General features: G+C 40.4%; 1 long non-coding RNA gene across 1 annotated transcript; it reads right to left on the minus strand.

Moving 5' to 3' along the window:
• Nucleotides 1–5,916: 5,916 nt before the first annotated feature.
• Nucleotides 5,917–13,333, minus strand: LOC137860711 (uncharacterized). Its single transcript, XR_011099141.1, has 2 exons — nt 12,101–13,333; nt 5,917–7,880 (listed from the first exon to the last, which is right to left on the minus strand). It is a non-coding gene; the product is annotated as an uncharacterized lncRNA (long non-coding RNA).
• Between the last annotated feature and the right edge of the window lie 41 nt (nt 13,334–13,374).

Consider the following 13,374-nt stretch of genomic DNA (forward strand, 5'->3'; position numbering starts at 1 on the left):
AAGCTGTACACGCCCCAGAAGCCATCTGACCCAACTGCATACACTGATCCCTCTTGCAAGATGTCCCCCACGGCAGGAATGCAAGGGCTTAAATCCCACATTGCCTTACTGCCGCCGGCCGGAATCCAGGTATGGATATTAGGCCATTGAGTCATCCCTCTGGAAACGGCAACCTGTAGGAGGTGGGCACGGCACACCACCAGCATCTGCCATTGTTTCAGGCTACTTCAGCTTAATCCATTGCTAAACTTATAAATCATCTGCCAGAAACATATTTGTGTAAAGATGAGAACTACTGAAGTTTGACTTCCAATGGACTTGTGTCTTATGGCCGACTGACTTTTCTGAACTACAAGGCACGCTCAGCTGAGTAAAGCTGAGATCCTGATCCTGCTCCCAAATTCTTCCATTCCAGAAACAGATGGATAAAGACAGCAATAGAATATAAACACAACTTCTTAATGAAATTAGGATAAAATCCTTGTCTTTTACTCTGATGTCCTATCATGTCACTCTTCGTATCATGAAAGATTTCAACCTACTTTCTTTTATATACGTCTGCAGTTTCTAGCGAAACAGAACGGTCATTACAAGCTAAGAACAGCATGGTGGAATCATAAACCACTTACAAGATGACAAACTAGAATGTTTTAAGAGAGTGTTTTCTTCAGCAATTCACCTTTCAAAGAGCAGGCCTCACTTTTTGTTTAGTCCAATATCACCAAATTTAAAATGTCTTTATATGTACTTCTTGCTCTCTCAAGCCGTAATAACTGTAAGAACCATATTCCATGTGAACGAGCAGGAGCCCCTGGGGATGACAGAGGGCCCGTGGTGCCAGGGAAGGCTGCAATGGCTGTTCTCAGTCCTGCAGGTACACCGGGACAGGCAGGCACCAGCAAGGACCTGCAATGACTTTCTGCTCGCAGTTCAGAGCCAGAGGCTCTGACCAACAAGCTCTGGCACATTCAGCAACCTTGTTTTAGGATGTTCTTTCTCCCAGCTGCCTGAGGTCATGATCGTTCCAGCAGAGCACAATTAAGTAGGCAAGTTTTTAATACGCCTATTTATGACCTGGAGCTTCTACCTTAAAAGCATGGTTGTACCTAGCAGCAGGATAAAGCAGGCAGTTAAGAGTGGTAATGTCTTAAACTGAACAGATAACTGCCAGAGCTCTAAGCCTCAGGATAACCCATCACCATTATGCAGTTACAAGGCTAGGAAGCATCCAGAGGACAAAACAGATTCTCCCCACACCTCTGCATCAGGCCAGCATAGCACGCTTCTTACCAAATAATTCCTCTGGCCCAGCGTGCTGCGTGGGTGAGAGAAACTAGTTTGACCTGCCTCACTACTCTCACCTTGGCCCTCGATAAGCACGTTGTCGAACACGCAGCAGATGATGACCAGAGGCAATACTGTCTCTCAACAGCCCAACAACACGTGCTCGGTTGAGCAAAGCTAAGGAAAGCTGAGAGATGGTGATGTGCTGAGAATTCCTGGCTGCTAGCTGCTCTCCATGTGCATATAGTGGGGGTCTCTCTCAGCTTTTTGATAAAGGAAGAACTTGCAGATAAAAGAGAACTGGCTAAGGAAGTACAAAGGCATTACAGCAGAAGGCTGTGGACATGTTTAAATACAGCTACCTTAAGCCCACATTATCTTTGTTTGTTTGTCTGTCCTCTCTTCCAGCCAGAAATGTTCTCCAGCAAGATTTTGAGCACTGCCTATATATCTGGGATTGTTTGTATCTAGTAATCCTACCAGGCTGGATGGTACTGCATATGTGCAGCAGCTTCAACTTGGATGTCTTATGTCCAGCAAAGCCAAAGAGGTCTCAAACACACTATGCCAATGTTGCATGGCCAAAGAAATTCCAATGAAATCAGGAGTGTTCTCATACTCTTATATGGTGTCGCATGAATCACAGAATATCCTGAGTTGGAAGGGACCCAGAAGGATCACCAAGTCCAATTCCTGGCTCCACACAGGACCATCCCAAAGTCAAACCGCATCTCTCAGTGTTGTCCCAATGCCTCTTGGACTCCGGCAGGCCCGGTGCTGTGATCACTTCCCGGGGGAGTCTGTTCTAGTGCCTGACCACCCCCTCAATGAAGAACCTTTCCCTAACCCCCAGCCTGACCCTCCCCTGTCCCAGCTCCATGCTGTCCCCTCGGGTCCTGTCGCTGTCCCCAGAGAGCAGAGCTCAGCTCCTGCCCCTACACTCCCCTCGTGAGGGAGCTGCAGGCTGCCATGAGGCCTCCCCTTGGCCTGCTCTGCTCGGGGCTGAACAAAACAAGGGACCTCAGCTGCTCCTCATAAATCCCCTCCATACCCTTCATCACCTTTGTGGCCCTCCTTTCAAGGCTCCCTAACAGTTTTATGTCATTTTCATACTGGTGGTGCCCAAGGCTGCACACAGTACTCGAGGTAGCATTCTAGCACTGCGCAGAATGGGACAATCCCTTCCCTCAGCCAGCTAGCAATGCCGTGCGTGATGCACCCCAGGGTATTGTTTGGTTTTTTTTTGGCTGCTGGGGCACACTGTTACTCATATTTTACCTGCCATCAAACAGAGCCCCTGGCTCCCTTTCCACAGGGCAGCTCTACAGCCTCTGTACATATAGTCAGCGTTGCCCTGTCCTAGGTGTGAAATCTGGCACTTTTTCTTGTTGAAATTCATGCAGCTGGTGATTACCCAGTCCTCTAACTTGGCAAGATTTCTCTGCAAGGCCTCTCTACCATTAAGGGAGTCAACAGCTCCTCACAATTCAGCATCACCCACAAACTTACTTCTTAGTGTACAATTGAGCCCTGCATCCAAGTCATTTATGAACTTACCATACAATTACGTTCAGCATTTACAGTAAGTCCTAAAAGTATGAGGCTTATTGATGTGTCTTGTGCACCTAACTTTTGCATTGAAAATACAGTAGCCCAAGGGTGGGGTAAGCAATAACCAGAGTAGCAACACAGCCAATGGGTTGCTATACATCAACCATGGTTCAGCTTTCACAGCTTATGCACCTTTTCCTCACTCCCTTGTGATGTGCAGCCACCATTCTCAAGCCATTGTAAAGAAGAGTTGCCACCAATAAATGGTAACTATCAAGAAGTTCTCCAGTAATAAATACAGCTTCTGGAGACAAGCTTCAGAAGGGAAGTAAGGGCAATAGGGTTGCTATGGTGAGGGGTAAAACAAAGACACAGGAACACAGGGGAAATATATTTATATATATATATTCCATGATGATAAAAGGGCAGATACACTGAGAGCACACAGGGGGGACATAGAGGTACTACAGTACATTTGCAGATAACAGCATAATTCTGGTGGCTTCAGTTGGATCATCTTATTTACATTATGTCAAAGAAAGCTGGGCTCTGCCTTTCATCTACACTTTAATTACAACGAAACTTCTTGGCTATATTAATGATTTTAAGCTTCATGCCAAGTAGGCCCAAATATTCCATAAATGAGGAACAAAGCTGGCTGAAATGGAGTCGGTCTGCTAAGATAGGGTGGTAAAGAGAAGGCAGTCCAACATAAGTTGAAGTCTGTAGTAACCCATCCTCAGCCAAGTTGTACACACCTGTTCCATATCCTTCTCCTTCTGTAATTGACTTTCAGGGTAGCATTTCAGACGTGGTAAAAATTTCTTGTCAGATGACTGCTTGTAACTCCTACTAAAATCTGTGAGAGAGGTGACCACGAATAGAAAACTACATGGCACCCTTTTCTAAGTATGCCTGTTATTTCAGAACTGTGCTTTCTCAGAACTGAACTTACCTCTGCCAAGAATCAAGCTTTTATGATGGTTGCTGTACTGAAAAGTGAGGCATATGCGAGAAAGCAAAATACTTCTAGAGCAGTCAAAAATATTTTGGTTGCAGCTTTGAACTTAAAAAATAACTAACCTTTCTGTCTGAATTTACCAACTGTAGAAAGAACAGAATCCTAATGTTTAAAGTACAACCTGATCAGTTTATGACACAAATTATATAACATTGTGCTGCAGCAGCAGTGGATTGAACTCAGTGACCTAAAAAGTGCTCAAATTTATTTCCACCTTAGAAAGTTCCTATGTCTACCTGTCAGCAGCAGGAGATATTCCCAGAAAATCAATTATAAATGTAGGCAAAAATATCATGGAGAGGAAGGAATGTATGAAAGAGAAAGCACAATTCTCCTTTCACAACGTTGTGAATCAAGAGCAACTCCACCGAAGCCAACAGTTACACTGGTGTGAGTGAGAAAAGAGCCAGCTCCATTGTCTGAAAATTGCTCATGCCACCCCTGGAGTCCAATCACAGGAACTGTAGGCAGCTAATATTACAGCATTTAATTCAGACAACCCATGACTGAAAAGACACTGAAAAGAAAGGATCTGAATTTGGTGTTAGCCAAAATAGCTGAAAAATTGCAGGGAAGTAGTGAATGGAAAAAGAAAAGATGAAAGAAAAAAAAAAAAAAAACACTGCATTTAAAAAAAATCCCTTCCCCCCCCCGAAAAAAAAAAAAAAAAATCCATAGAAAAACTGAGTGTTTCTGCATGCTTTTTGTTTGTATGTTTGTTTTTGTTTTTTTGTTTTTTTTTTTTTTTTCTTAACACTCTGCATGCTCACAGTTAATAGCTGTTGAGTTGTATGCTTGCCTGAAGGAAGTGTAATCCTCACTTTCCCACGTTTTGTATGTTGGTACATACTTTGTTATACCCACTCAGACTGAGTGCTATAGAATGTGAATCTTACCTTTTCAGCACAGGTCACTATATCATACCTTGTCACATTTTCAGGTAACAGTGCACTAAATATCTTAATTTCTCCCTGTGTTAGTTTACTTCCTCCAAACATACCCTCCTTTTTTTCATGTCAGATCAGTCAGTTGAGCTTTCTCAGCTCCTGTCACCTCCCCATCTGAAACAGCATTTCTGACAGCAGTACTTACTCTCAGTGATCAAACAAAGGCTTGTTCTGGAAAGCTGTCTGGTCACTAACCTCTTCCCGTATCTCAGCCTCCCTTCTTCAGTTTTCTTCCAGCTTTTCTGTCCTCTCTTCTCCATTTATCTCTCATCACATGCTCTTTCATCTAGTTACACCTCACCTGCAGCATTACCCTCTCTATTGGTGTTACTGTCCTGATTATAACCATCCAGAAGCTATTGAGGACCTGTAAAACAGCACATTGTGAGTTTATTATTCTGCATTACAAACCGTTGCACTGATGCACCTTGTCAGCATTATGACAAAACATCAAACTGCATTAAGACAAATGTGCTGAATGTGATCCACAGAACTTTCAAGAACACCATCTCTTTTTTTGTTGTTTTTTCCTTTTCCAGGTCACTCTTTTTTTGCCTCTTTTTGCCTTTCCTACTTTATTTTCTTAGCACCTTTCCCTTTTATGTCACATTTTCTTCCTCCTCACAGTCATCCTTCCCAGCTTCCTTCACTGGCCACCTCACACTCCTGCATGCATTTTCTTTCCTCTGATGCGCCCATACAAAGGGCTGTAATAAAGGCAGTACTGCAGCTTTGTTACATGTGTCCTTTGCTCTTTCATAAACAGTGCTGCACCTGGGTGCATCCTTGGGATCTGTAAACTGAGGGTCTAGCAACCATTCAATTCCCAAACGCGTGAGATGGAGCACACCAAAAACAGCAGGAGGAAGCTTGGAATAATACAAGGCTTTTTTATTCACATGCACATATTTCCTTTTGCATTGTGGCAGTTGAGACTCTTAGCAGCAAGCACCCTGTAGAATTGGGTAGTGACTAGAATTTGGGAATGTCAGAGCAGCAGAAAATGAAAGAAGATGTCCTTTGTAAAGGCATACAATTGAAAAGCATTATATTGGTGCCAAACTGTACTAAAACCAAACAAATTATTTCCCAAATATTCACTGTGCGAAGGGCCAGAAAGCAATGTCTTTTTATTCAGACTGTCAATTAAAAATTAGCATAATTTAAATAGTGAACAAAATAGCATACATTGACTCTAGGTTTTTTTGGTTTACACGTCAGCATCAGATTTTCAGCAGCAGCACATCAGGTAACACGACAGAATGCACACTCGGGAGTGTATCACTCATCTGTATGCTAAAGACAGCTTCCAAGCCTTGCTTAGATCAGTCTAAACTTTGGCACACGCCACAGCAGCTGCACAGCATTCAACTATGCCTCCTTCAGAATGCACCACAGTGCAGAAAGAATGGTTTATTAAGATATTTTAATGTCAGATATGTTAATTTGAAAAGGTTATGTAGTTTCCTCAGACAATATAGTTTGCTATGAATGTCTCCGTCAATTTTCAAGATTTTACAAAAAATTATCTATCACTTTTAGTGATTTTTCCCTCCTTTGCTGCTCTGTGAAAGTCTTGAGGAAACAAGGAAGGAAAATTACTTAGTGGCACAAAGAAACAATGAAACCTCCTGCACACTCACATCATATATGTCTAAATACTGTTGAAAGCCATTTGAAAAATCTTGAGTAAGAAAATAAAATCATTTCCCACACAGTTCCCAAATACAGTACTCATTAATATTTGCAACAACTACATATTTTTCAGAGCACAACATGATTTTTACATTGTTCTCTCTTAAATACCAAAACTTCAAAATTTCATATTTTGGGGTAGATATTAAAGTGGTATAATTTGTCTGCTCAGGAGCCTCAGAATGAACTATTCTCCCTTGCTAAAAGATATTATCAGTAAAATAAAGACCCTGCTTTTTGAAGTGCTAATTGTTAATACTGTAATTTATTTGATTTTTTTTTTATTGGCACTCTTACCAACTTCTTACCTAGAGTTTAATTCTTAGTTTCTGTTGATATCAGCAGGTCTAGTGATTTTGCCCCTCTCTAAAGCCTTGATCTGCACATTATTTCATGCAAGCCTCCACACAATTCTAGTCATTCGAAGGAGATCACATTCTGCCCTGCAACTTGCAAACCTATTATCTAAACAGCAGTCCTGGTAAGAAAGATTTAAAAGAGAAGAAAAACTATTTTTACATCCAAAAACACAGAACTAAAGCTTGTCTTTCAGATCACGTGGAGAATTTTTTTAGGTATCTTTTTCACACCAACGCTAGTCAACACCAGATATATTTTTACAGACATGCAACACTTGCTCTGATCGACTTACTCAAATGTCTACAAATATTAGGGAAAAAAATATAAAACCCACAGATAATTAAAAATAAGTTCAGAAAAAAATGCAAAAATAAACCTAATAGTCTATCTAATATATATGAAAAAATGTGAAGGTGGAAGTTGCACCATAAAAATATATCATGCAAACATTATAAATGAGTTTGAAAAGTCTCTTTGTGAATTGCAACAAATACACTGTATAAATGCATTTTTTTCTGGAATTGGATATTCACTAATTACAACAGCTTGATTTCTTTCCAGCGTTGCATGTTTATTTTGTTGTTCATGCACATTTTGCTATAATAATTCTATTGGAACTTCTTAAAGCACTTCTCAAAGAAATTCAGCATTTGTTCATTTGCTGAATTATGGATATTACACATCTGGAGTTCCTGTGGAGATGTCCTCTTTTTCTAAGTGGAAATTACACCTCAGCAGAAACAAGAGCTTCCCCACTGAAAGCAGGAACCTTCAGATTCAAGGTATTTGGGGCAGACCCAGTCCTGTGGTCCGTGTACTGTGCTCTGCTACGCACAAGTTAGGAACGTTCCGGCCATACCGTGCTCCACGTGCGTGCAGGGAGTGTTGGGCTGGACATCTCTGACTCACTGGATGTGCCAGACTTACCATGCAGCAAGTCCACAAGTTTCACAATTCAGCAAATTCAATGCTCACGTATACAGGCCTTCTGGGTGCTGAAAAAACTTACTTGTCAGGTTATCCTAGGGAAAACACATGAAACCAGGTTCCAGGGCAGGCAATGCTCTGCACCTTGCATAATTAATCTAAAAAAAAAAAAAAAAAAAAAAAAAAACCATCCCCTTAAAATGGGACAGTCTTTTCACCTTTCTTTTATGTTGTGCCTGTTCCAAAGAATTCCCGCATCCCATAATGATAAAAAACGAGCCAGAGAAGAACACAGTACTTCATCCCTTGTAAACACTGGGGAAGCTGCAGGAATACAAGCTTCTCATGATCTGATTCTTAACTACCAAAATAAACAACACAGGGAGAAGGTAACAGGGCCAGTAACTTTTCATGTCATTTTGAACAAACTATTTTTTTTTTTATATGCACATATATGCACTCTTGGTGTGACTATTTCCTGCTTAAAAACTGCTTGTACCTACAATCATACCAGCCCTCCTGATACAAAGGTCGAGTCAAAAAGAGAACATGTCTTCAAAGGATTCTAAAAACAAAACAAAAGAAAAAAACAAAACAAAACAAAACAAAAAAAAACACACACACACACACAAAAGAACAGGAAATCACTTTAAGATCTCTATTTGGAAATTCTATTTATTATTTGGCTTTGATCCAGCATTAGTAAATCAGAAGCTACCATGAAATCTCGTGTTTTCACATGCATAAATTTTTATTCTTTTCAGTAATACATCCATCATCAGTCAGAAAAATATTTAGTACCATAACTTAACTCTAAGCAATTGTCTCATCATCGTTTAATTCGCAACAGGGACTGACCCACTCCTCATGACACCTTAACAATGCATTAAACTCACACCAGCTGATGCAAATTGTGTATTTTTTCCTAACGTTCATTTTATCAGAGAGAGAACAGCATTGCACATTACATGAAGCTGATGAAAAAAAGACAAGTGAGGGGGTATCTGCCTTTAAATTGTACATGATCATGCAATTGAGGACTTTTAAAATGTCCACGATGGCTCACCAAAAGGTGAGCCATCGTGTTCTATCTGGACTGTTAGCTGGGAGACCTTTTTATTGCCAGTTTGCTGCATTTCACATTGCACATATTTGTAACAAACCAGATAAAAGCAATGTCAGATTTCAGTTTTTTAATGTATTGTCTTGCAAGGGTTATGCGCAAATTTACACAAATTAAAATACTGACATAACTTGACCAGTCCTTGCAAACTCTACAGATGATTCAATTTGTCTCCATTGAGAGTTAGTGGAGCTGTAATATTCAGCTGCCTTTAATAGGATTTGGATAAATCCCCAGACCTGGCAGTATCCCCAAAACAATAGTCAATAAATGGCATTTTAAAATATTACTGCAAAAGACACAAGGAAAAAGGGAGGAAGGGAAAAGTAAAAGAAAGACAGTGTAGAGCAAAACCAGAGTATATCATCAACTCCAGCATTTCACTAACTCAGTGCTAGACCTTCAGAAACCTGAACAGCTCAGGAAACTGTCCTCACTTCCAGCTCAGGAGCCCATCTTTGCTGGAGAAGATATCACACGTTGTATCCTCACAAGGAGGAGATGGAGAGAGCAAAAAAGGGTGAGGCATTTTTCTTAAGCCTAAAAACGCTAAGGGTGGAGTACTGAAACCTAGAAAAAGACCTGTGATGCCAGCAGCATCACCCCAAGTGCCTGATTTCCAGTCTGAGGGAACAGGAATGTGCTGATAGATGAGACAAGGCTACCTCCCTTCACAGGGAGCACTTGCACTGGCCAGTCTTCTCCTGGCAGCAGGGATCAGGGAAGGCCAAGCAAATGCTGCATGTCTCCACAGTCTCCTTCCAGATCCAGGGAAAGCTCAGGAAGCCCCCGTCTTAGTGAAGCAGTGAATATGTACAGAACACAGAATTTCATCTTGCACTATAAGCAGAGTTGAAGATATATTTTCAGGTAGATAATATCAGACTCCAAAGCTAAAAAGAAGGGCCGTATTTTTACAGGCTGAGCAGCCAGAGGCACCCGGTGACCTCCGGGTTGCTCACTACTTTTAAGTTATGAAACAAGTCTCCTTCTCCTGGCTTTTGGAATAGACAAAAGAACATGAGTTTACATTATGTTACAGGGACTGCTCCCCAAGCATACTACCTGGTAATTAGAGCAAATTGCAACATGTAAGTTTGGTGTTGCCTACTATAAATGTTCTTGCTTCATAAAATTGCAATCAGAATGCGTCCAAACTGTTACCAAGCGTTGTGTCATCAGTGCAAGGAGGTTGGCTCTCTGATGTAGCAGGTTGAATCAACATCTGCTCAGTGTAGCTCATGCCTATGAGAGAAAAGTGTCTTCCCTACAAATCACTACTGATTGTACATTCATACACTGCACTTAGACCAAGATGGATTTCTAAAAACAACCTCTTCCCTCCTCCCCCACTTCCTCAGACTCAATACAGAGAATTTATCACAGCCAGAAAGACAGAAATCTTCAGGCAGTTGGAGGGAAGGCTACCTTATTTCTTTGGCTGGTGTAAACTAATGACCACTTTGCTCTCTGTCACTTAGGGCAGAGTTAGACACCAAAGCACACCAGTGAAAATTAACGTGGAAAGAATAGCAAGTGTAATTAGGAGAATTAATACAATCTTAACAGAGAACAAATCCCATTATTTGGGGAATTGGTTCCAGCTTTGCAGTTATTTAGGACAAGCACTGTTCAAGTGTTTGCAAATGTTGCATCTTTGTGTTTAAACAAACAAGAGCCATCTTAAATATATATGAGAAGTGCCGTTATGCTAGGAAACATGGCACTAACTGTAATGTTAACATAAATATTACAGATGCTATTGATTACAGATACAAATCAGGGCTTCTAAGACTGCATTTCTGTAATTGCAGTGACAGCATCTTTTGTAAGTTCCTGACTCATGAAGAAGTAAAACTGCACTTAGCCCAAACAAAACAATTGAAAGTAACTGCTGCTAAAAAGGACAAATTTTGCCAGAGACTGGCTCTGACATATCCCAATTCTGCCATCAATTGAGATCAGCCAACAGCCAGTACGCTGATCAGCTGCCTGCTCCATCTTGTCCCCAGCTGGTCCTCAATGCTCTAGTCCACTGCTTTGATTTAAAAGCCCTTTTCCAACAGCAGAGCTTTTTACAATATCTGTGATGATGTTATTGTTCTAAAGTCTTCCAGATGCAACTTGAATTTCTATTATTAAAGAATAAGCATTAGAAGCCCAGTCAGAAGCCTTCTAATTAGAGGTTTCCTCTAATCAGAGAACACAATATCACTTCTCTTTATGTTTTGAAGAACAATTGGAAGCACATAAAAAGTGTTTTCTGCAGAAATCACATTTACTTATGTAACATTTTGTTTTTCAAATCACTTCTCTTATAAAAATGTCTTGCAGAAGCTAAGAAAAATAGTTAAATGCATTTAATATATAACTGGCGTTTTAACATTGTAAACAGTTACACAGTACAATTTGTCCAGTAGCAAAGACTGGCTAAAAAGTTCCTACCCTTTTCCTCGCCCCTTCTCCTACCATTTTGCTAGTTCACCCCACGGTTGTGCTGATGCAGCTGTTTGCCTTGTTTGGATTTGCACAAAATGACCTCACTTAAGAAAATAACAAGTTAAAAAGGTATGGGGTGCAAGTGTCTTGGGGTTAGAAGGAATCTCTTAAACAAGCTCTCTAGTCTGAGAATTTGTAATGTAATGTAATTAAACTCTAAGAATGCTCGCATGGAGGCTTTGTCCAGAATAGATAGCTTTACGTAAACTTAAACCTTAAGTTATTTTGGAGTAAAAACCCTCGACTGACAAACGTGAACAAACCTCATCCAATGGATCTAGAGTTTAAAAATTGATTATCATCCAGAAAGCCAACAAAAGCAAAACATTATCAAACAGCACAAGTACTTAATTTTCCTATTGTATTTTAAACTTTCATATTAATAGCTTTATGTCTACTTGTAGAATTCATAATTAGAACAAAAAAGTAATTATTTGAAGTTCCAGTTAAGAAATTGTAAATATAAGGTATAGTTTAGTTACATGGAAAGTGTTTCTTTTTTAACAGTTAAAATTAGGTCACTTAAAAATTGAATGTCAGAAAGTTAGTGACTATTGGATAGTCAAAGCTGCCTACATTTTTTTTCCAAGAAAAAAATACTTTTGTTTACAGTCTATTTGCAGCCTTTCCTACTGAAGACAAAAAAAAAAATGAAACTAGATAGAGTTTTCTTCAATTCAGTTTAATACTCACCAGTGTAACTTTCAAAGGAGACATGCACCAGATGTACCAGTTTGCTTCCACGGAGAATAGTCACATATAAAAAGGCCAGCAGCAGGTTTTTCTTCAGAGCGTTGTTTACAAATGGTAAATGGAAAAAATACTATAGCATTTTATATTAAAAAACAAGCTATATATTTTCCTATTCAATAGTTTAAAAGTTTTCTTTTGAACAACAGTGACCAGTTGCTTGGAATGAGGGTGGTTTATTTCTCCTTCAGTGAAGCAGTTCAAAGGTTCCTCCTGTATGAGCAGCAGAGGTACCGGGGACAGCCCTGGTAATTACTGCACTGACATCACTTTCTGTCAAGCGACTCTCAGGGCAAGTGTACTGCTTCCTCTCAAACAAGTTGGTTCTACATTCACTGGCAGCACATGACATCTTTGTGGACTAACTCTACTCAACTTTTAAAACAAAAAGAAATAATGAAAACACCTGCAAAGCTTTAGGTTTGCGGGTTGCATGTTGTCACTTCAGTCTTTAAGAAATTCCTTTAACCAGCCTCACCAGCCTCTGACTCTTCCCTCCCGCCTTGCAATTGGCTGTGGACTCTCCTTGGAAGCTATATGCCTTATTCAAGCAAAATTCCCAATGATTAGGACTTCCTGCACGTGTTCTGGAAGATTATGAGGCAAACTCACTGGACAGCTTTCTAGACTCCTTGGAAGTCGGGAGGTTTGTTGGGTCAGCTTGTCAGTGTCATGGTCCAAGGCACAGGTACTTCACTGAAGAACGTTTAAGAGGGACAAAATCAGCAGAAGCAGACAAAATCAGTATTTACTTTGCCTACAGAGCTTACTAACTTGTTTTTAACACAGTAGTTTATTTTCTGAAAAAGGACTGTGGAGCTTCCTTCCTCTTCTGCCATTCAGGGGCATGTATCTCTATTGTCCCTAATCATTACTTTTATGCAGCTCATTAAGTGGAAAGCAAAACTAATTTTTGAGATTCATGCACCATCAACATAACTATTAATTAAAAGCCTTGCTGCTTCCAAATGTCAGTAATGATTAAGTAGCGAGGTGTTTTCTGTCAGGCTGTCCACAAGCAGGTTACTCACTGGGGTGGGAGACCTTGCTGTGGCAACGCTTTAAGAGTCGCTGCCTCACACAACTGCCAATTTACATACTTCACTAACTTCAAAAGGAAAAGGACTCAGGGTAACGTGTAGAACTGCAAGAGATGGATGGGAATAGCACGGGTGTTTCTTAACGTGTAACTTAAGGTGTAACTTAACGACAGGGGC

Source organism: Anas acuta, chromosome 8, assembly GCF_963932015.1.
Source record: "Anas acuta chromosome 8, bAnaAcu1.1, whole genome shotgun sequence".
Taxonomy (NCBI): Eukaryota; Metazoa; Chordata; class Aves; order Anseriformes; family Anatidae; genus Anas; species Anas acuta.